This window comes from Rhinopithecus roxellana, chromosome 9, assembly GCF_007565055.1.
Source record: "Rhinopithecus roxellana isolate Shanxi Qingling chromosome 9, ASM756505v1, whole genome shotgun sequence".
Classification (NCBI taxonomy): Eukaryota; Metazoa; Chordata; class Mammalia; order Primates; family Cercopithecidae; genus Rhinopithecus; species Rhinopithecus roxellana.
The window spans coordinates 40197732-40222100 of record NC_044557.1 but is presented as its reverse complement, the minus strand read 5'-3'; the positions used below and the strand labels follow the sequence as shown (position 1 = coordinate 40222100).

The following is a 24369-nucleotide window of genomic DNA, read 5'->3' as shown; positions in this document are numbered from 1 at the left end:
AGAGACATACTCATATCATATCTTAGAGCTTATGGTGTATAGTAAGTACATGCTTACTGAATATCCATTCCTTTTTTTCAGAAATCATAATCTTTGTTCTCTCTTATCCTCGATGTCTCTCTCTCTCTCTCTCTTCCTCTCTTCTCTCTCTCTCTTTCCTTCTCTTTCTCTCTCTCTCTTTGGTAGCACTGCTTCATATGTTTTATATGTAAGGAGAATTTACTTTTTTTAATTTTTCATTATTTTTTGAGACGGAGTCTTGCTCTTGTCGCTCAGGCTGGAGTGCAATGGCACAATCTCGGCTCATTGCAACCTCCGCCTCCCAGGTTCAAGAGATCCTCCTGCCTCAGCCTCCGGAGTAGCTGGGATTACAGGCATCCACCACGATGCCCAGCTAATTTTTTGTATTTGTAATAGAGACAGGGTTTCACCATGTTGACCAGGCTAGTCTCAAATGCCTGACCTCAGGTGATCCACCCGCCTCAGCTTCCCAAAGTGTTGGGATTACAGGCGTGAGCCAGGTCCAAGATCATAAAATTTAAAGATCCAGGACCTCAAATACTTCTTCTTTGTTTGGTTCTGGTTTCACAGAAGTATTTGTTTTTTTTAAAAAAATGAGTTTAATAAAATACATTTTAAAAAACTATAGTTAATGTAAATAAACCTGGATAGCAGAGGCTTAATGGTATCTGGGATTGCAGTATGTTCACAAAACATCAGGCAAAGAACCTTATGAGTTGCAATATGGAAGGCAGGCAGCATCCATTCTAGAATGCCAGAGAGACTGGACAGCTGCAACACAGTGATGGAAACTGAAATAAAAGAGATTTTCAAAAGGAAGGACAGATAATAGATAAGGCTTTAACACAGAGTACAAGCAGCATCATCAGCCCATGGTTAATACAATAAGTATTATAAAATGTAACTTTTTAATCTAACAAAACCATTTGTACTCTCCCAGTCTAATTGGCAATTATTAAATTAACCTAATTCAAAGCAGGTGAAACCCCAGGCACACAAACAGATGGCTAAGAGGCAATTTCAAGTTGAGTTGTCCCTGAATCCCATCTGAAACACATCCTTAGCAGTGCTCACCTTTTCTACATTTGTTTGAAACTTGGCTCCACTGTTACAAACCAAATGAACAGGATGGGTGGGAGTGAAGAGAACAGCAACTTCCTTGGCCTTTCTTATTTTACCAGTTAGGTAAATCTACTGGATGTTGTAGTGAAACAGTGTTTTCTCATGTCTGGAAGGGGAAGGTGAGGGAGACTGATGGAAAAGAGGTAGGAGGAACATAATCATCAACTATGGCCATTCTGTTATCTGGGTTCCCAACAAAATTCCTGAAAATGGAGGCCTCGGGAAAGGTTCCAGAGATTGGGCTGATCCTAGAAGGCATGCGGCCGGCCGGCAGGGCTGTGACCTACCCAGGCCCCTAGTCCCAGCAGCTGACCTGGCTTGATTACTGCACAGTGCCTCTCTGAGCTCTGAAGGAACTCTACACAGCTCACATGAGCAAATAAGAGCCTTCTCCTTTTCTCTTTTTCCACTCTCACCTTAGGGGAGCATTTGCACCCTAAAGCATGGGGGCCGCCTCAGTATATTTCATGTCAAATACATAAAGCGCTTACAGGGAGCAGCAGGGCTGGCTGCCTTAGAACACAGTGTCTCCCTTCCCCTTAGATTAGTGTCTGAGTCCTCAACCTCTTCTCCACCTCGTGGCCGACCTCCAGACCCTCCTGGACCTCACCGGCCATCCTAAAAACCCTCTGACCTGGCCTGCCTTTCTCTTATTTCCCATGCCATTCATAGTCCCTCTTCTTTCTCTCTCTGTCATACGTGCACACACACACACACACACACACACACACACACACACACACAGACCAACAACCCTCCACCTCGCCATTCTCCATGCTGCATGCTAGTCCACTTATCTTTCCAAAAGCAGCCATGGTTTTATCTCTCCCCTGTTTCCTCGCTCATTGCTCATCTGATAGAGCTTATCAAGTCACTCCTCCACAATAACCTGTCTTCCTGGTTTCATAAGCTGCTCATCTCTTCTCATACTCTCTCCCAGCCACAAGGAAGCCTAGTACTCCACGGCCCTTCATACCTTCTGGTGCCCTTGCACCTGCTTGCTTCCCAGAATAACCCACCCCATAAGCAGCCTCCTTCATGTTTCAAATCACCCATTTCACAGACCACATCCTCTGTAAAAACTGTGCCGAATCCCCAGACAAAACTACACGTCCCTTCTTCCACGTCTGTGCTTATTTCAGGTAGAGCACTTGTCTCATGTCCTATTCTGCTCAGTACCTTCAGCACCCAGGACACTGCCAAGCCCATTACAGGCGTTTACACTTTGCTAAATCATTTCATTAATAAAATAATTTATGTGCAATTATTTCTCTTCCACCACTGGTACCTTTAAAGTAGTTGAAATTCGGCAAGCACAACTTTAATCGTTTCATTCAAGCTGGTGTTTTCTAGATTTGCGAGTTCCAAGAATGACCAGAGTACTTGTAAAAAATACAGATTCTTGGGCCCTGCAGCAGGCAGCCCCTGAATGACACTTTACATGGGGGCTGTGGGCATTTGCATTTGTAGCAAACAATATAGGTAATTCTTATACTCACTTGACTTAGGGTACATTTTTGTCCCCTACTAAAATCTGAATACCTTTGGAAAGAAAGCAACATAGCAAACTTTAAAACTATTTACATTTCAATGCGAATTATTTGGTAAAACCTTTTTGCTAGAAGATTTTAACAGAGGGGCTGGGGGAAAGGAAACGGTCATGGGGTATATCCAGTTTTGATTTTTTTTTTTTTTTTTTTTTTGAGACGGAGTCTTGCTCTGTCACCCAGGCTGGAGTGCAGTGGCCGGATCTCAGCTCACTGCAAGCTCCACCTCCCAGGTTCACGCCATTCTCCTGCCTCAGCCTCCCAAGTAGCTGGGACTACAGGTGCCCGCCACCTCGCCCGGCTAGTTTTTTTTTGTATTTTTTAGTAGAGACGGTTTCACCGTGTTAGCCAGGATGGTCTCGATCTCCTGACCTCGTGATCCACCCGTCTTGGCCTCCCAAAGTGCTGGGATTACAGGCTTGAGCCACCGCGCCCGGCCAGTTTTGATTTTTGCAAAATTTGTTTTAATATGAGGCCATTTTATATTCAACCCCTTTGTAATCAAAATACTTACCTAGTAAAATGGTTTCAACAGGCTGACTTCCCACTAACTCTGTTACATCATTTGTCATTTTTAATAAGTAGCATCATCAATTCTTCTAGTGGTTAAATATTGATAATACAAAATATAGATTTAATTATGAAATTTCATTACTATATAAAAGTAAAGTCAAGGAGAATAAACTTTTTACATAAAGGCCATTTTAAGAGAAATTATAATATTTATAGTCCATAAAAATATATTTTTAATCAGGAAATATAATATTGTAACTGTGCTTATGTGTATTTCTTTTTTTCTTATAATGAAAGAATTTCTTTTCTTTTCTGTTTTTTTTTTTTTTTCTTTTGGATGGAGTCTCACTCTGTCACCCAGGCTGGAATGCAGTGGCGTAATCTCGGCTCACTGCAACCTCTGTCTCCCAGGTTCAAGCGATTCTCCTGCCTCAGTCTCCTGAGTAGCCACCATGCCCAGTTAATTTTTTGTATTTTTAGTAGTGACAGGGTTTCGTCATGTTGGCCAGGCTGGTCTCAAACTCCTGACCTCAGTTGATCTGCTCGCCTCAACCTCCCAAAGTGCTGGGATAGCAGGCAGAAGCCACCACGCCCACCCAAGAATTTCTTATTTGGGTTAAAATTTCCAAAACTACTTAAGTGCAGGCGTGATATGGTCTAACCGTAGTGTTAGATTTTATAAAGGTTGTGACTGTGTTCAAGCCTGATTTCTTTCCTTGACTGGCTTTCATTGCAAAATAACCACTTCATTGGGAAAAACATTTTGTTTCATTATGCCTAGCAACACATCCTAAGAGATGCATTGCAAAAGGGGCACACAGAAATCTGTTACACAATGAAATATTCTTTAGTCAAATTCTGTTGAAGTACATTTATTTTTACCATCATTTCTTTTCTTGTAGCAGTCTAGCTGGTGTTTAAACGATTATCTCGAAGGTAGCTTGCCCCAGTTACACTGTGCTCTAAGCTGTGCCTCTCTCCTTCCATTTGAGCAAGGGAACACTAGATGGGAGAAAGCGGGGAGAGGGCTAGAAGGGATGTGGTAGAACACACCACGATGATCTTGAGCTCACTCAGAATCAAACTTCCACATCTCCATTTGGACGCCCACCACACCCCGTCAATAAGACCTGTCCATATCACAACACACTCGCAACCCAGTCCTCTCCCATCTTCTCCATCTCAGTAAAGGGCACCAGGTGCCGAAGTTTAAAACCAAGAAATCGCCCTTGATCCCTCTGTTTCTCAATCTTCAAATCAAATTCATCAGCAAGGCCTTTCCACAGACATGCAAAACCTATCCCCAACTCATGTCGCTTTGACTACCTGCCACAGTCTCCAGGGCAGGTGCCCCACAGCTCACAGGACTGCCCTCAGGGTTACCAGATAAAATACAGGACACCCTAGTACATTGGAATTTCACATATGTATAAATACTTCCCCAATTCAGACTTCTTTCCACCAAGTAGTGAATGCACATTTCCACCTGCTGCCCCTATGAGTTCAGGGTCACCAGGAGAGTAATCTCAGTCTGTACAAAAGAGATGGTTGATGCAATTACTTGAGTGTTTCATTGTATTTGAACCTTGTAATTTTAAAAATTTAGTAAAAAGCCAGTCGGGTGCGGTGGCTCACACCCGTAATCCCAACACTTTGGGAGGCCAAGGTGGGCGGATCACTTGAGGTCAGGAGTTCGAGACCAGCCTGAGAAGCATGGTGAAACCCTGTCTCTATTAAAAAAATAAAATAAAATAAATATACATATATATATATTAGCTGGGCATGGTGGTGGGCGCCTATAGTCCCAGCTACTTGGTCGACTGAGGCAGGAGAATCGCTTGAACCTGGGAAGCAGAGGTTGCAGTGAACTGAGATTGTGCCACTGCACTCCAGTCTGGGTGTCAGAGCGAGACTCTGTCTCAAAAAAAAAAAAAAAAAGTTAGTAAAAAGGCAAAAAACCAAGGTGTTGATACAAAAACTACAAAAAGCAGAGATGCCACAAACCTAATTCAACTGCAACAAGATGAAAATCACAAGGCAGGCTGAAAGCAGGGACTCTTTAGCTATAAGCAAAATAATTTTTGACTTAAGCTTATAGCATTATTGGGAAGAAAATACATAAAATTAAAGAACAAAAATGAAACCTGAACATATCTTGAAAATTATGTCAGGCCAGACGTGGTGGCTCACGCCTGTAATTCCTGCACTTTGGGAGGCCGAGGCGGGCGGATCACGAGGTCAGGAGATCGAGACCATCCTGGCTAACACGGTGAAACCCCGTCTCCACTAAAAATACAAAAAAAAAAAAAATTAGCCGGGCGCGGTGGTGGGAGCGTAGTCCCAGCTACCCAGGAGGCTGAGGCAGGAGAATGGCGTGAACCCGGGAAGCAGAGCTTGCAGTGAGCAGAGACTGTGCCACTGCACTCCAGCCTGGGCGACAGAGTGAGACTCTGACTCAAAAAAAAAAAAAAAAAAAAAAAAAGAAAGAAAATTATGTCTAACAACCCCAAAATTCGTATGGAACCAAAAGAGAGCACAAATAGCCAAAGCAATCCTGTCCAAAAGGAGCAAAGCTGGAGGCATCATATTACTTGACTTTGAATTATTCTGCAAGGATATAGTCACCAAAACAGCATGGCACTGGCATAAAAATAGATACACAGATCAATGAGACAGAATAGAGAACCCAGAAATAAAGCCACAAATCTACAGCCAACTGATCTTTGACAAAGTCAACAAAAACATACACTGGGAAAAGGATATCCTTTTCAATAAATGGTGCTAATAAGGGAGGAGACCACCCCTCATATCATCTTATGCCCAATTTCTGCCTCCAAAGAAAGAAGAAGTAAAAACTAAAGGCAGAAATGAAATCCACAGGCAGACAGCCCGGCGCTGCACCCTGGGCCTGGTAGTTAAAGATCAACCCCGACCTAATCAGTTATGTTATCTATAGATTACAGACATTGTATAGAAATGCACTGTGAAGTCCGGGTGCGGTGGCTCAAGCTTGTAATCCCAGCACTTTGAGAGGCCGAGATGGGCGGATCACGAGGTCAGGAGGTCGAGACCATCCTGGCTAACATGGTGAAACCCTGTCTCTACTAAAAAATACAAAAAACTAGCTGGGCATGGTAGCGGGCGCCTGTAGTCCCAGCTACTCGGGAGGCTGAGACAGGAGAATGGCAGGAATCTGGGAGGCGGAGCTTGCAGTGAGCTGAGATCCAGCCACTGCACTCCAGCCTGGGCAACACAGTGAGACTCATCTCAAAAAAAAAAAAGAAATGCACTGTGAAAATCCCTATCTTGTTTTGTTCCAATCTAATTACTGGCACATTCAGCCCTCAACTCACGTACCCCCTGCTTGCTCAATCAATCACGACCCTCTCACGTGCACCCCCTTAGAGTTGTGAGCCCTTAAAAGGGACAGGAATTGCTCACTCGGGGAGCTCGGCTCTTGAGACAGAAGTCTTGCCCATGTCCCTGGCCGAATAAACCCCTTCCTTCTTTAACTTGGTGTTTGAGGAGTTTTGTCTGCCTCCCGTCCTGCTACACTACAAAAACTGGTTGCCATATGCAGAAGAATGAAACTGGACTCCATATCTCTTACCATGTACAAAAATCAACTTAAGATGAATTAAAGACTTAAATGTATGACCTGAAAGCATAAAAATACTAGAAGAAAATCTAGGGAGAACACTTCCGGACATTGGTCTAGGCAAAGAATTCATGACTAAGACCTCGAAAGCACAGGCAACAAAAACAAAAGTTGACAAATGAGATTTACTTAAACTAAAAAGCTTTGCACATCTAAAGAAATACTCAATAGGAATGAACAGACAACCTGTAGAATGGGAGAAAATATTTGCAAACTATGCATTCAACAGAGGACTAATAGGCGGAATTTACAAGGAACTCAAACAACTCAAAAAAAAAAAAAAAAGCAAACACAAGCACACGCACAAACAACCCCATTAAAAAGTGGGCAAAGAACATGAATACATGTTTTTCAAAAAAATACATACAAATAGCCAGCAATCATATGAAAAAAATCCTCAACGTCACACATTGTCCATGTGTGTAGATTATTTAGCTCCCACTTATAAGTGAGAACATGCAGTATTTGACTTTATAAATTATTTCACTTAAGATAATACTGCATGTTCTCACTTATAATTGGGAGCTAAATAATCTGCACACATGGACACAGAATGTGGAACGACAGGCAATGGAGACTTTGAAGGGTAAGAGGATGGGAAAGGTGTAAGAGAGAAATTACTTAGTGGGTACAATGTGTGCTACTCAGATGATGGTTACACTAAAGGCCCAGACTTCACCACTGTGCAATATATCCATGTAACAAAACTGCACTCGTACCTTTTAATATTGTATAAGTAAAAAAGAAAGAAAATTATGTCTAAAAAGGAATGTGCAATTATAAATGGTTTAAACAGCCTGGGTGTGGTGGCTTAGGCCTGGAATCCCAACACTTTGGGAGGCTGAGGTGGGCAGATTACCTGAGATCAGGAGTTCGAAACCATCCTGGTCAACATGGTGAAACCCTGGCTCTACTAAAAATACAAAAATTAGCAGGGCATGGTCGGGGGACACCTGTAATCCCAGCTACTTGGGAGGCCAAGGCAGGAGAATCGCTTGAACCTGGGAGGCGGAGGTTGAAGTGAGTCGAGATTGCACCACTGCACTCCAGCCTGGGTGGAACAGTGAGACTTCGTCTCAAATAAATAAATAAATAAATGGTTTAAACAGCTTAGCTGTCTGGGAATTGATGCCCTTATCACCTTTAATTCTATTTTTAGCTTTCAAGCTTAGGAGGAAAAAACGGGCTGCCTGCAAATCATCCATGGCATGGTTAACGAGCAGTGTGACCAGGTCCTCAAGCAGCATATGCTAATCCCTCCCAGGATTTTATAATCCTCTTTATTCATTAGAACTGTTGGAGTTTCTAAAGAAGTAAAACTCGAAGTTTTGGTTTCAACCCTTACGATCTGCTAAAGTAATAAACTGCCACAGTAATTCCGCCCTTTCTCTTATTTAAATATACATTTTTTAAAATTTGTGTTTATTTATTTTAACTACTTACTTATTTATGTGAAACAGGGTCTCACTCTGTCACCCAGGCTGGAGTGCAGTGGCCGTATCACAGCTCACTGCAGCCTCAACCTCCCAGGTCCAAGCAATCCTCCCACCTCAGCCTCCCTAGTAGCTGGGACCACAGGTGTGCACCACCACGCCCTGTTAATTTTTTTATTTTTGTAGAAACAGGGTCTCCCTATGTTGCCTAGGCTGGTCTTGAACTCCTGAGCTCAGACAATCTGCCCACCTTGGCCTCCCAAAGTGCTGGGATTACAGGTGTGAGCCACTATGCCCAACCAAGTTTGATTTTCCACCAAAAAAAAAGCACCTACAATGAAAGGTAAAGATCCTAACTGTGCTGACATCAGTTCTGATAGATGTATGTGCCCACGTAATCACCTTCCAAAACCAGACACAGAGTTTTCTTGCCACCTCGCAGGCCCACTGTGCTCCTTTCTAAGGCATCCCCTCTCATGACCACTGTTCCTGAACTTCACAGAAATGAAGTGCATATTCTCATCTGTTTGACTTACTGTATTGAAAATAATGTTTATCAAAGAACACATTATAGGTGAAAAAAAAGTTTTGAGATTCAATCAGTGTTTAATATATCAGTGTCTCATTTTTTGGTTGAGTAGTATCCCATCTTATGAATATATCAAAATGTTTTGAACCACTCTTCTGATAATGGACATCTGAGATATTTCCAGAGTTGTATAATATTATGAATAAAGCTGCCATATATAGAACTGTACATGTCTTTTCGTGGACCTATGTTTTTCTTTCTCTTGGATTAATACCTAGAAGTAGAATCCCTTGGTCATGAGGCAGGCGTATGTGGATTTTCTAAGAAATGACCAAAGGGTTTCCTGCAAGTGGCTATACCTATTTATACTCATCTCCCTGATCCTTGCCAGCATTTGGTCAGTCTGTTTTGTAAGGGATGGCAATGGCTCACTGAGCAAGCATCCATGATCCAGGAAGAGGAAAAATCAATAGGACAGGGTTATTAAGGACAGGACTCTCAGCTTTCAGGAGGGCTGCTCCTTCTTCCTCCATCTGGAGGCTGACACCTCAGCTCAACTGTTGTTTAAATGGGGTTCATTTCATTTATTTTCTCTGTCTCTCTCCTCTCTCTCTCTCTCTTTTTTCTTTTTTTGGTAGAGACTGGGTCTTGCTATGTTGCCCAAGCTGATCTCAAATTCTTGACCCCAGCCAGGTGCAGTGGCTCATGCCTGTAATCCCAGTACTTTGGGAGGCCGAGACAGGTGGATTACCTGAGGTGACGAGTTCAAGACTAGCCTGGGCAACATGGTGAAACTCCGTCTCTACTAAAAATACAAAAATTAGCCAGGCGTGGTGTAGGCGCATGTAATCTCAGCTACTTGGGAGGCTGAGGCAGGTGAATCACTTGAACCCAGGAGGTGGAGGTTGCAGTGAACCGAGATCACACCATTGCACTCCAGTCTGGGTGACACATTGAAACTCTGTCAAAAAACAAAACAAAACAAAACAAAAAAACAAATTCTTGGCCTCAAGCAATCCTCCCACCTCAACCTCCCAAAGTACTGGGATTACAGGCATGAGCCACTGTGCCTGGCCCACTTATTTTCTTTTTTATCAAAGCACTTTCATATACTCTTTCACAACCGACCCCTATTAAATCCTGATGAGAAATTCTAACAGATGGCAAAAGATGACTCAGAAATGGAGTAATTTGCCCAGAGTTTACAGGGCGACCTCACCATCCCAGCCCTCTAACTAAACAGGTGCTGCATATCTGCACATATCAGATGAACTACTCTATGGAAAAAGAAAGAAAAAGAACACCATCGAACTACTGAATGCTGCGAGTTATGTAGAACCATGCTGCACTTGGCGGTTTCCAACTACATGCTCCTTTATCACCATGGGCTTCTTTCCACAAGTCATGATGAACGGGCGACCTCTGGGACTGCCAGAGGTGTGTGTCCCAGGAACAGAGGAGTGGGTTCTTTGCATGGGAGATGCTCCAGGCCTGAACGGGAAGTCCCTGGAGCAAGGGAAGCTGCACGCACTCACATGATGCATATGACACAGGAAAGGCAACGCTGTTTTGGTGAGTGAGGCTCTCCCAACAGATGGCAGAGGAGTGAGGCTCTCCCTGCTCCCCTGCCCACCCCAAAGGCCTCTTAAGTGTTTGGGGGTGACTGGGAAAAGAAAGGACTCCAACCCTGGGAAATATCCATCCTCTAAACTGGGACCTTTGTAGTTCCTTTTCTCAGGATGAGCTTGCGGTAGCTTTTCTAGCTGGGTAGCTAGCAATTCTGGACACATCTCAGCACTCCAGGACATCTGACATTCAGGTGGGAACTGACTGGATATTAACAGGGCCACCTTAATTCACTGATCACCATGTTTTCTTTTCCCTTTCTTTCTTTCTCTCTCTTTCTTTCTTTCTCTCTTTCTCTCTCTCTCTTTCTTTCTTAGACGTAGTTTCGCTCTTATTGCCCAGGCTGGAGTGCAATGGCACGATCTCGGCTCACTGCAACCTCCACCTCCCGGGTTCAAGTAATTCTCCTGCTCAGCTTCCGGAGTAGCTGGAATTACAGGTGCCTGCCACCATGCCTGGCTAATTTTTTGTATTTTTAGTAGAGATGTGGTTTTACCATGTTGGCCAGGCTGGCCTTGAACTCCTGACCTCAGGTGATCCACCTGCCTCAGCCTCCCAAAGTGCAGGGATTACAGGCATGAGCCAACACGCCCAGCCAGATCACCATGTTTTCTAAAATAGCCCAAAGACTCCCACATAGCTGAATCTAGTAAAATGATTCTCGTCCTTGGTACACAAGCAGAATCACCCGGGGAACTCTAAAAAATACTGATGCCTGGGTCCTCCACCATTCCCATTTCATTGGTTAGGGAACAGCTTGGGCATGGGGAGGTTTAAATGCTCCCCACTGATTCTAATAGCAGCCAGGGTTGAGAACCACTAGTGACATCCCACACTACAGCCTTACCTGCTTTTGAGAAAGGGTAAAATGTACAGTCCAACAATGTAGGGAACCTTGTCAAACCCTGAGCTCCACCTTAGAATGGAAATCAGAGCAATGGAAACCATCTATGTTTCTTTTTTGTCTTTTTTTTTTTTTTCCTTTTTGTGGAGAACGGGGTCTCGCTGTATTACCCAGGCAGGTCTCGAACTCCTGGGCTCAAGCTATCCTCCCGCCTCTGCCTCCCTGAGAGCTGGGATTACAGGCGTGAGCCACCGTGCCCGGCTGGAAACCATCTATGTTTCTTTATCTTTTTTTTTTTTTTTTTTTTTGAGACGGAGTCTCGCTCTGTTACAAGGCTGGAGAGCAGTGGCACGATCTCGGCTCACTGCAAACTCCACCTCCCAGGCTCAAGCAATTCTCCTGCCTCAGCCTCCCCAGTAGCTGGGATTACACGCTGAGTCACCGTGCCTGGCCATGTCTTTATCTTTTATAGGTGCATGATCTGCAGGGTAACACATACAGAAATTATCTTGTGTGGCATTACAATTCCAGCCCTATTAAAGAGTGGGGACTCGAATTTATCCACTGCCAACCTAACCCCATACCTGAACTCAGAACAGAAAAAATGTTCAGAAAAAAGGGTGAGCTGTGATTGACAAATAGAACCCAGGATTGTAAATACATTTGCTGGTGTTCAGTAAAGTTTAGTAAAGTTGAATTTCATATCATATTTCATATCATATTCTAAGAAATTTATTTTCGTTCCATCAACCCGACAGTCAAATAACTGAGTTACTTACTCTTGAATTTGGTTACACTATAGCCATAAAGAAAATGGTAGTATTTACAAAGTATTAGCTTCTGGGTATATTTTATTTAAAAAATTGTTAATTGTACTTATTTCAGATTTATCTATAAAAGTCCTGCTGTTATTTTTTTTAAGTTCAGGAGTCATTCTACCTCATTGTTTATCAACTTTCAGAGAACAAATTTTTTACAAGCGATAAAGTAATTCTACTTTATGTTTGAAACTCCAAGTTCTATATAAATGATACAACACTTTTCTTTTTTTAGACACTGTCTTACTCTGTTGTAATGGCACAATCACAGCCCAATGCAGCTGCGACCTCTGAGGCTGAGGCAGATCCTCCCATCTCAGTCTCCCAAGTAGCTAGCTGGGACTATGGGGCATGCCGGCATGCCTGACTAATTTCTTTTTATTTTCTGTAAAGATAGGGTCTCTATGTTGCCCAGGCTGGTGTCAAACTCCTGGGCTCAAGTAATCCTCCTATCTTGGCCTCCCATAGTGCTGGGATTACAGATGTGAGCTATCATGCCCAGCCTGGATAAAACACTTTAAATTCTACATTTAGAGTAATAGCCAGGTTAATCATACATAGGTAACAAGTTACTTTCAAAAGGAAGGTCGCAATAAACCTAAATTATTCAAATTAGATTATCAATATAGAAACAGAAAAAGCTTACAGTGAAAACTATCCTTCCAGGAAATGATTTATCCCTGATGTTAAAGGAAAAACTTGGGAAAGCAGCAAACTTTCAACCTATTCAGTTCATGAAAAGTTGGTAATCAAAAGCACTCAAGTAATTTTTTAGTCTCTTGTTGACGTTTATTTCGTCTTTGTCTACTTTCCCTCACAGGGCATGATACAGAAGCCTTAATATTTTAATTGTTCCCTACTGGAATCTCTGTTCTTTTGAATACTTTAAAAAAACACCTCAAAGAAGAGCTGCTCACAATGAAGACAACTTCCCATTCAAGAAAGTACAAGGCCCAGCGCAGTGGCTCACCCCTGTAATCCCAGCACTTTGGGAGGCCGAGGTGGACGAATCACTTGAGGTCAGGAGTTCGAGACCAGCCTGGCCAACATGGTGAAACCCCATCTCTACCAAAAATATAAAAATTAGCTGGGCATACGCCAGGTGTAGTGGCTCACACCTGTAATCCCAGCACTCTGGGAGGTTGAAGTGGGTGGATCACGAAGTCAGGAGTTTGAGATCAGCCTGGCCAATATGGTGAAACACTGTCTCTACTAAAAAATACAAAATTAGCCAGGTGTGGTGGCACGTGCCTGTAATCCCAGCTACTCAGGAGGCTGAGGCAGGAGAATCGCTGGAATCCAGGAGGTGGAGGTTGCAGTGAGCGGAGATCTCACCACTGCATTCCAGCCTGGGCAACAGAGAGAGAGACTCCGTTTTAAAAAAAAAGCCTCATTCTAGATGAGAATGGGCATTGTTGATCATGGTGTCCAAAAATAGTTAATGTGGCTAAACTGAGACAGGTTATGCTTCCATCACAGTATGCATATTGCAGTGATGACAATGAGACCTGTAACATTTTGCCATGCTTATGAGTAAAATATATAGAAGAAAAATGTTGACTTTTCAATATTAGAAACAAAATAACATTTAAGTAATAAGGAATTTTCAGTTCTTATCTCATAGGACTACTTTTTTTTTGTTTTTGTATGTTATATATTGACTGAAACATTGTAATGTGGTACATGACTGTGTCTTGGATCAGGTGTCAAAATATAAGTGTACTTTGTACAATTCAACTTCTAGAAAAAAAAATAGCTGGGCGTTGTGGAGCACACCTGTAATTCCAGCTACTTGGGAGGCTGAGGCAGGAGAATTGCTTGAATCTGGTGGGCGGAAGTTGCAGTGAGCCGAGATCACGCCACTGCACTCCAGCCTGGGCTACAGAGTGAAACTCTGTCTCAAAAAAAAAAAAAAGAAAGAAAGAAAGTACACTGTTACGGCCAGGCGCAATGGCTCATGCCTATCATCCCAGCACTTTGGGAGGCCAAAGTGGGCTGATCACCTGAGGTTGGGAGTTCCAGACCAGCCTGACCAACATGGAGAAATCCTGTCTCTACTAAAAATACAAAATTAGCCAAGCGTGGTGGCACATGCCTGCAATCCCAGCTACTCATGAGGCTGAGGTGGGAGAACTGCTTGAACCTGGGAGGTGGAGCTTGTGGTGAGCCAAGATCATGCCATTGCAGTCCAGTCTGGGCAATAAGAGCGAAACTCTTCTCAAAAAAAAAGAAAAAAGAAAAAAAAAAGAAAGTACACTGTTAGGTTTTTTAGAATGATGATACATCATTACTGACTCACTTGGCTTCCGCAACCAGATCCTTTTGTGTGTTTGTGCAGTCATGACTCCATTGCTGTCCTGAGGTAGTATATTAACTCAAATCACAGTCCAAATGTCATTTTTGCTTTAGGTTCTTCTCTACTTATCTTTGGTTGAGCCAGGAAATGCAACTTGATAATGACTCAGCACAAGCTATTCAGCTGGGAGCCGGTTCCTAGCCACATCCAGCTCTGCGTTGGAAAGGTCTGAAGTGGTCAGTCTAGGATAGAGCAGTGCTGCTGTAGCTCCCAGGTAGGGTTTCCTTAAGTGTATGCCCCATGCTCTTTCTGAATCAGCACTGAAAATATTCATTCAGGACCTCCCCCAGCCCTACCCGACCCCACAGAGCAGGAGCAATACATTCCTCTGCCTGGCGCCAGGCCCTAGGCTGCCAGGTTTGGGGGATACTACTAAGTCCAGGGAAACCACCAGAAGTAGTTCCAGGGAGGTCACAGGTGTGCAAAAGAAGAATCCCATGCATGAGCCCAAGAAGAAGTCCAAGGCCTGGCCTTGAGATTAAACAGTTCAATCAAACAGTTCCTTTCATATTAAAGTCAATGTAAAAACACCTCCACTTAACACTGACTTCATCAGACAAGAGAAAACTGGGGTTTTGCTTAAAGAATCATCTGACAGCCTCAGTAATGAAATGAGGTGGGGGAATTCAATCAGTTTTCCTGTTTTAAAGGACGAGGTGAGTCTTATCCATTTTGTAACTGCTATTCTAATCAGAGAATATTCAAAAGTGGAAATATCTATTTATAAAGTATTATGGGGGGAGGGAGAGGAAAAAAAAGTATTAAGAACATCATATGAGACACACAGCCATGAAGGACCCGAGTGCTGACTGAGCAAAAGCACTGGCAGTATGGTTTCCATCACTTCCCAATAAACTAGTTTTGCTCAGGCATCATAGAGGCACTGCTGTAAATGCCACCAAGAAACCAGAACAGGAAAGGGGCTCTGTGGCTCACTCAATCCACGTCTTCTTTGCCAATTATCCTCTTTTTTGTTGTTAGTAAACTCTCAACTAGAACCTTAACAACTTTTCAATGTCTAAGGTTTTGTAGCAGCATTTTAAGGTAAAGAGTTAGGAGAATATAAGATTTCCAAGAGCTACTCTCCTTAATGTGGAAAACAACGCAAGTGTTTAGCAAAAGAAAAGTATGAGATACATATTGAAGAAAAGGTTTAATCCAAACATAATTAAATCTTAGCTATAAAATAAATTGTTAGCTTTGCTTTGGCAAAAGAAGAAAATTAAGCTGTGTACAATGGCTCACACTTATAATCCCAATACTTTGGGAGGTCAAGACTGGAGGATTATTTGAGGCCACGAGTTCAAGACTAGCCTGGGCAACATAGTAAGACCCTATCTCCACCAAAAAAAAAAAAAAATTAGCCGGCCACAGCACTCCAGCCTGGGTGACAGAGCGAGACTCCGTCTCAAAAAAAAAAAAAAAAAAAAAAAAAAAAAAAAAAAAAAAAAAAAAAAAATTAGCTGAACATGGTGATGTGACTCTGAAGTCTTAGCTACTCGCGAGGCTAAGGCCGGAGGATCACTTGAGCCAAGGAGTTCAAGGCTGCAGTGAGCAATGATCACATCGCTGTACTTCAGCCTGGGCAACATAATGAAATCCTATCTCTAAAAAAAATTAAAAATAAAAAAGAGGAAAATTATTTTTTCCCCAACAAATACTGACATTTATAATAGATATAAAGTAAGTTGTCAGCTGAAGTTAATGCAGAAAAGCTCAACTGGCTTGACACTCATCATGCTTTAAACTTGACGTAATGTTTAAATATTCATTGCAATTCCAATGAATTTTTTTTCTTCTTCATTGTTCCAAGCTATGGTTATAGTAAAAATTGCACCAAGTTGGCAGAACCGGGGGCGCTCTTGTTTTGGCCATGCTGACTGGTTTTCAGTGTCTGAGTTCTTGTCTTCCTCAAATCAAAGTGGCGGCACATTAGATTCCTGGAGCAGGAGAGTTAAGCTTGAGCCAAACATCCTGGGTCCAGGTTCCAGCTCCACCTCGTACAGGGACATGACACTGGCAAGGCAATTAATCTTTACTTATCTGCAGAAAAGGGATGATAAGGCTGTGCATGGTGGCTCATGCCTGTAATCCTAGCACTTTGGGAGGCCGAGGCAGGTGGATTGCCTGAGCTCAGGCATTTGAGACCAGCCTGGGCAACATGGTGAAACCCCATCTCTACTAAAATACAAAAAAATTAGCTGGGTATGGTGGCATGCACCTGTAATCCCAGCTATTTGGGAAGCTGAGACAGGAGAATTGCTTGAACCCGGGAGGCAGATGTTGCAGTGAGCTAAGATCATGCCCACTGCACTCCAGCCTGGGTAACAGTGTGAGACCCCGTCTCAAAAAAAAAAAAAAAGAAAGAAAGAAAAGGGATGATAACTGTACCAATTTCACACAGTTGTTATGAGGATTGGCTGAATACGATCTTGAGGCGTGTTTAGAAGAATGAATGACATACCATGTACACTCAATAAATGTTCCCTGCATTATATTTATTATACATTTTCCAGAAGTGATCTTATTCCTGTGTTTACATTTAAGTTAATGTATAAAGTCTGCTTGATAAACTAAAATCAAGGACATTATGTTCCACATATTATAACTGTGAGTTTTTAAAAATAACCTTTCAAAGTTAAATAAAACAAACACATCAGTTTAAGGGTCAGGCTGACTTGGGTTCCATTTACTTAGTAGTTAAGTGAGCATAATATTTATTATCCCTGCCGGGCGCGGTGGCTCAAGCCTGTAATCCCAGCACTTTGGGAGGCCGAGACGGGCGGATCACGAGGTCAGGAGATCGAGACCATACTGGCTAATATGGTGAAACCCCATCTCTACTAAAAAATACAAAAAACTAGCCGGGCGAGTTGGCGGACGCCTGTAGTCCCAGCTACTCGGGAGGCTGAGACAGGAGAATGGCGTGAACCCGGGAGGCGGAGCTTGCAGTGGGCTGAGAGCCGGCCACTGCACTCCAGCCTGGGCGGCAAAGCAAGACTCTGTCTCAAAAAAAAAAAAAAATATTTATTATCCCTAAGCATCTGTTTCCTTATCAATAACAAGAATATCAATATTACCCCTTTTAAGGAATTGACTACCTAACAGAGGACAAATATTTAATAAAGGATTGCTATTTTTACTATATTTTCTGTGAAAGGTAATTATTGCCTGTAAAGTAAAACAAGTTGGTAATTGTTGCGGCATCATTGTAAAACTCTTCCAACTAAGAAAGAAACTTAGCTGAGCACAGTGTATCATGCCTGTAATCCCAACACTTTGGGCAATATACAGAGACCTCATCCTTAAAAAAAAATAAAAAAATTAGCCCGGCACAGCGGTGTAACACCGGTGGTCCTAGTTACTCGGGAGGCTGAGGCAGGAGGATCACCTGAGCCCAGAAGGTCAGAGGCTACAGTGATCCGTGATTGTGCCACTGCACTCCAGGCAACAGAGCAAGAAACTGTCTATTTTAAAAAAGGAAATCACTAAAACCAGTTTCCTGGAATTTATTATAGAGATAGAAATAGATTAGTGACTGCCTAGAACAAGGCGAAGAGAGTAGTGAGGGCTAAAGGGTACAGAATTTCTTTTCGTATATTAAAAATGTTCTAAAATTGATTGTGGTAATGATTGCACAACTCTGTGAACATACTAAAAATCACTAGATTGTATACTTTGAGGGAATTATACAATATGTGAATTAAATCTCCATAAAGCTATTATTCGGCTGGGTGTGGTGGCTCACACCTATAATCTCAACACTTTGGGAGGCCAAGGCAGGGTGGATCACTTGAGTCCAGGAGTTCAGGACCAGCCTGGGCAACATGGCGAGACTTTGTCTCTACTAAAAATACAAAAATTAGCTAGGCATGGTTGCACGTGCCTGTGGTCTCAGCTACTTGGGAGGCTGAGATGGGAGGATTGCTTGAACACGGAAGGCAGAGGCTGCAGTGAGCCGAGATTGCGCTACTGCACTCCAGGCTGGGTGACAGAGTGAGAGTCTGTCTCAAAACAAAATTAAAAATAAAAATAAAGCTGTTATTATGAAAGACAACAAAATGATCATATATAGTATGAATCTATTTATACGACATTACAGAAAACACAAAACTATGGGGACAGACAACAGGTCAGCAGTTGCCAGGCATTGGGGTGAGGGTGGCACAAGAAAGTTTTTTTTTAGGGGGGGTGACAGAACTTTTCTGTATTCTTATTATGAAAATAATTCAGTGAATCCACACATGTATTAAAATTCATAGAGCTGTACAGCAGAATTTTAAAGTTGATTTTTAAAATGTTTTATTAAAATCATCTATTTTCATTTTAATTTTTTCCAAAGAAAAAAATTGCTTACTAATCTTTAAAAGATTTTCTTGTTGTTGTTGTCATTGTTTGTGAGACAGGGTCTTACTGTCACCCAGGCTGGAGAGCAGTGGCGCAATCTTGACTCACTGCCGCCTCCACCTCTCAGGCTCAAGCAATCCTCCCAACTCAGCCTCCTAAGTAGCTGGGAATACATGCCACCACTCTTGGCTAATTTTTTAATTTCCTATAGAGATGAGGTCTCACTATGTTGCCTAGGATGGTCTCAAACTTCTGCACTCAAGTGATCTTCCTGCCTTGGCCTCCCAAAGTGCTAGGATTACCGGTGTGAGCAACTGTGCCTGACCTTAAAAGTTATTCTGATGGCTAAGAGTGCTTATATCCCTTTACTAAAGATTTTGAAATATTTTAGATACATATGAAGTAGTAAGTTTTCCGTTAAAATAGAGGAAAAATTGAGGTAGAAATGGCAAATTTGATCAGTAAGACAGAACTGGTACTAGACTCTGGGGGTCTTGTGCAGTTAACTCCTCGAAATCACCATGTGCGAAGTCGGAGGTGTGCTCAGGGTCAGAATGCTTCTTCCTGATCTCCTGATCTCAAGTCTTGGTAAAACTTTCAGAAGCATGTAGTTTATTATGAGGAGGAGGAGGGAAGTATCTTTTAATGTACAACAGAGAAAGATTTACTGTTCTTAATCTAAACTCTGAATTTTCATTTATATGGCATGATAGGAGTCACATGAATCAAAGTTCTAATGTACTATTGCTTGATTTTTCAGCTCCTTATCAGGAGAAAGTAGGTCAAGATTGTAATGTGATCAATCGGAAGACACCTGTGGACAGTGAACCTGCATAAAGCCGGTGTTTGGGTGAGTAACATGGTTCTCCAACCAGCTCATTCCATTGCAGTTATTTCCTCATCATGTAAATGAAGGTTAGGCCAGGCGTCGTAGCTCATGCCTGTAATCCCAGCACTTCGGGAGGCCAAGGCGGGAGGATCACCTAAGGTCAGGAGATTGAGACCATCCTGGCCAACATGGCGAAACCTCATCTCTACTAAAAATACAAAAATTAGCTGGGCGTGATGGCGGGCACCTGTAGTCCCAGCAACTCAGGAGGCTGAGGTAGGCAGAATCGCTTGAACTCAGAAGGCAGAGGTTGCGGTGAGCCGAGATCGCGCCACTGCACTCCAACCTGGGTGACAGAAAGAGACTCTATCTAAATAAATAAATAAATAAGCGAAGGTGAGGAGCTTGCAGGGAATGCCTCTCTTACTAAATTAGGCATGGTTTTTATTCTTTGTTTCTTTTTTTAAAAAAAATTTATTATACTTTAATTTCTAAGATACATGTGCAGAACATGCAGGTTTGTTACATAGGTATACATGAGCCATGGTGGTTTGCTGCACCCACCATCCCGTCATCTATATTAGCTATTTCTCCTAATGCCATCTCTCCTCTAGGCCGCCCACCCCCTGACAGGCCCCGGTGTGTGACGTTCCCCTCCCTGTGTCCATGTGTTCTCATTGTTCAGCCGCCACTTATGAGTGAGAATATGTGGTGTTTGGTTTTCTGTTCTTATGTTAGTTTGCTGAGAATGATGGTTTCCAGCTTCATCCATGTCCCTGCTATTCTGTTTCTTTATTTATAAACTTGCTTTTGTTTCTTTGTTTGATGTTGTTGTTTCTTTTTCAGAGATGAGAGTCTTGCTCTGTTACCCAGGCTGGAGTGCAGTGGCATAATCACAGCTCACTGCAGCCTCCAACTCCTGGACTCGAGGGACCTCTCGCTTCAGCCTCCAGAGCAGCTAGGATGACAGGGGCATGCCACCATGTCTAGCTAAAACTTTTTTTTTTTTTTCTTTTGCTTTACCCCTCACAAGATGCTTAAGGATGACCTAATGATAAGAGAAAAGGTGTTATCTTTGCTGTTTGTCATAACATCTTCAGAAGAATGAAAGTGCACCTGGTATGTACACCAAATTTCCACTTCCCCACAGGACTGGTGATGATGCATGAGTGAATCTACTGAAACAGGCCAGGGGTACCATGAGTGGGGACTGGGCAGGGATCCTCCAAAATCAAGAAAAGGCTCAGGGTAGTACAGTTTAATCCAAAACAACAGCCAAAACTGGGGAGAAAATTAGACTCTTCAAGGAACTCCCAGGTACATTACCCCATTTAATCCTTGAAACAACTGGATGAGATACCAAACAAAAATCTGTTATTACTGCTTTATGTATTAGAAAAATGAGGCCTGAAGAGCTTAAGGAACTTCATCTAATGTCCCAAGACTGGTATTTGACAAAACATTGACTAGAAGCCAATTCCTTAAAAAAAAAAAAAAGAAAAAAGAAAAGAAAAAATTGTAGAGATGAGGTCTCACTATGATGCCCACGCTGGTCTTGAATTCCGGGCCTCAAGTGATCCTCCTGCCTTGGCCTCCCTAAGTGCTGGGACTACACGTGTGAGCCACCACACCCAGCCCAGAAACGGATTCCTGACTCTCAGTTTGTGACTATGACATCATGCTGCTCCTCAGACACCCCAAAGTTCACAACCTGGAATATTTTTCATTAGCTACTACAGTGTTACTAATTCATACCTATATTCTTCACCAAGATTAGTAAGGAATTCAGTCAAGTTACTTCCCCATCTCATCCTACTTTATTTCCAACTGAGGGACTCACTTCTTCACTTGGAAATTGCTCTGCTCTGGTCAGTCTCTTTGGTCCAATATTCTCTCCATTCCCAAGATTCACTCTTTGTTCAAATCCTCTGTAGCATCCAGCCGTTGCTAACAGAGACAAACAGTTAAAATGCAGAGATGCCAAGCATCAGGAACTGTGGCTGAAGGAAATTAAACTGGAGGTTTGGGGGCTGGCTGCAGTGGTTCACGTCTGTAATCCCAGCACTTTGGAAGGCTGAAGCAGGTGGGAAGATCATTTGAGCCCAGGAGTTCAAGACCAGCCTGGGCAACACAGTGAGATCCCCATCTATACAAAAAATTTTAGGCTTGGCACTGTGGCTCATGCCTGTAATCCCAGCACTTTGGGAGACTGAAGCACATGGGTGGATCACTTGAGCACAGGAGATTGAAACCAGCCTGGGCAACATGGCAAAACCCCATCTCGACAAGAAATACAAAAATTAGCCAGGCAGGCCAGGCATGGTGGCTCATGCCTGTAATCCCAGAACTTTGGGAGGCTGAGGCGGGTGGATCACCTGAGATCAGGAGTTTGACACCAGCCTGGCCAACATGGTGAAACCCTGTCTCTACTGAAAATACAAAAAAATCAGCTGGGTATGGTGGCAGGCACCTGTAATCCTAGCTACTCAGGAGGCTGAAGCAGGAGAATTGCTTGAACCCACAAGGCAGAGGTTGCATTGAGCCAAGATAGCACCAATGCACTCCAGCCTGGGCAACAGAGCGAGACTCCGTCAAAAAAAAAAAAAAATTAGCCAGGTGTAGTGGCACATGCCTGTAGTCCCTGCTACTTGGCAAGCTAAGGTGGGAGGATCACTGGAGCCCAGGAGGCTGAGGCTGCAGTGAGCCAAGACTGAGCCACTGCATTTCAGTTTGGGTGACAGAGCGACCACTGTCTCAAAAAAAAAAAAAAAAAAATTAAAAAAGTTAATCTGGCACAGTGGCATGTACCTGTAGTCCCAGCTACTCAGGAGGCTGAGGTGGGAGGATCACTTAAGCCCAGGAGGTGGAGGCTGCAGGAGCCATGACCATGCCACTGCACTCCAGTCTCGGCAACAGAGCAAGACCCTGTCTAAAATAATAAAAAGTAAAAAATAAAATAAAAAAAAGCTGGGGGGTATGGGGGATGCAGACAGGCAAACTACAGGTTCAGCATGTTCTCCTTGGGTATGGTTATTCCCTGCATGGCCCAGACTTCACTTGTGACTTTTTCACAGAAAGATGGGTCCCTTAGTGGGTCCCACAGAAAGATGAACCCACAGATGGGTCCAGTGCCTGTGCATGTCCTTCATGTCTTGTATGACACGAAAATTTACCCTCTAAGCCAGGTGCAGTGGCACATGCCTGTAGTCCCAGCTACTCGAGAAGCTGAGGTAGGAGGATCGCTTGAGCCCGGGAGCTCAGGACCGTAGTGTGTGAGTGATAATCGTGCCTGTGAATGGCCAGTGCACTCTAGCCTGGGCAACATAGTGAGACCTTGCTTCTAAAAAACAAAACAAAACAGCAACAAAAATAAAAGGAAAATTTTCTTCAAAAAAGTATACTCCTAGTTTTTTTAAGCATATTACCTTTCTGAGTATATCTGAAACAGTTTTGCTATTGAGAACTCACGGCTTTGACTGCAAGTCATATGCATGCATATTCAAGAGTAGTGAGTATCCAAGAACTGTTTTCTGAATGATGCATAAGTGAAGCATGACTTCATGGATTAACAAATGCCACAGGTCAATTATGCCTCTCTCTGTCACCCCCAACAAAAATAAATATCAAAACTACATGAAGCAGAAGTTGAAATAACAGTCCGTAACAAAGGTGCTGTGTTCCTTAACATCAGAAAAATGAGTCCTTATTTTACTGAAGAATAGCATCACTGAATTCACAAACCCAGTCAGTACTTTCAAATGCCTATGCACAGACTGGCACTGTGTCATATAACAGGATGTTTGATTACATGTGGGTCAGTGGAAACCACCCTTATCACACCCACATATTTGCATTTATAAATTTACTTGGCTGTGCAGAAAAACCAGCTATATATGGCTTGTGCCAACTAATTTTACTAATTAATGGATGAATAAAAAGGTATTTAAATAAGGCTCAGATCAAACTCATGTGTGAGAATTTTAGCAACTGAATTGCCAGGGTAAAACAGGAAGAGGTCTTGCTCTCCAGTTGAATTGCAAGTAAATTCCACACACAGAGAGATGCCGGTGGTAGCCAAACCCACAGCTTGAAAATCTGTTTATTTGCCAAACCAAATGGCTTTGTACTGCTTTTCAATTCCCTACAATTTATTGTTTAAAAGCCTACATTGGAAACTAAACAAAAACTAGAAGCAGAATGGCAGATGCCTTTCAGGGGAGTACTGCTTGGGGGAGGGTCAACATCATTCTGCTTTTTGATCTTGGGGGTGGTTACACAAGACTCTGCATTTGGCTAGATTCTTCTGTTTTCTGCACTTTTCTATGTAAGTGTCATACTTAAATTTTAAACACACGCACCCACACACACACATACACACACACTCCTGCATTGGGAAAACTTGTTGAAAAATTCCCTCGAATCCTGTTAGAAAGAACTCTGTCAGAAATATTCTTTCTTTGGCAAGGCACAATGGCTCATGCTTGTAATCCCAGGAATTTGGGATCCCGAGATGGGAGGAACATTTGAGCCCAGGAGTTCAAGGCTGCAATGAACTATGATGGTGTCACTGCACTCCATCTTGGGTGACAGAGCAAGACCCTGCTTCAAAAAAAAAAGATACTTTCTTATTATATAATTTAGAGTCAATGAGTGCGTGGCTAGAAATATTAACATAACCGTATCATCAAATCAGAAAGCACCTTTTAGAGCCATCTAATGCAACTTC

At 42.8% G+C, this 24369-nt stretch overlaps 1 protein-coding gene and 1 non-coding gene across 3 annotated transcripts in view; one reads left to right on the top strand and one right to left on the bottom strand.

Annotated features, from left to right (window-relative positions):
- Positions 1 to 24369, bottom strand: part of LYN (LYN proto-oncogene, Src family tyrosine kinase) — a 139568-nt gene that overhangs the window by 101800 nt on the left and 13399 nt on the right. The window lies entirely within an intron of this gene.
- LOC115899808 lies at positions 13498 to 13630 on the top strand. The gene has a single exon (XR_004059411.1). It is a non-coding gene; the product is annotated as a small nucleolar RNA SNORA1 (small nucleolar RNA).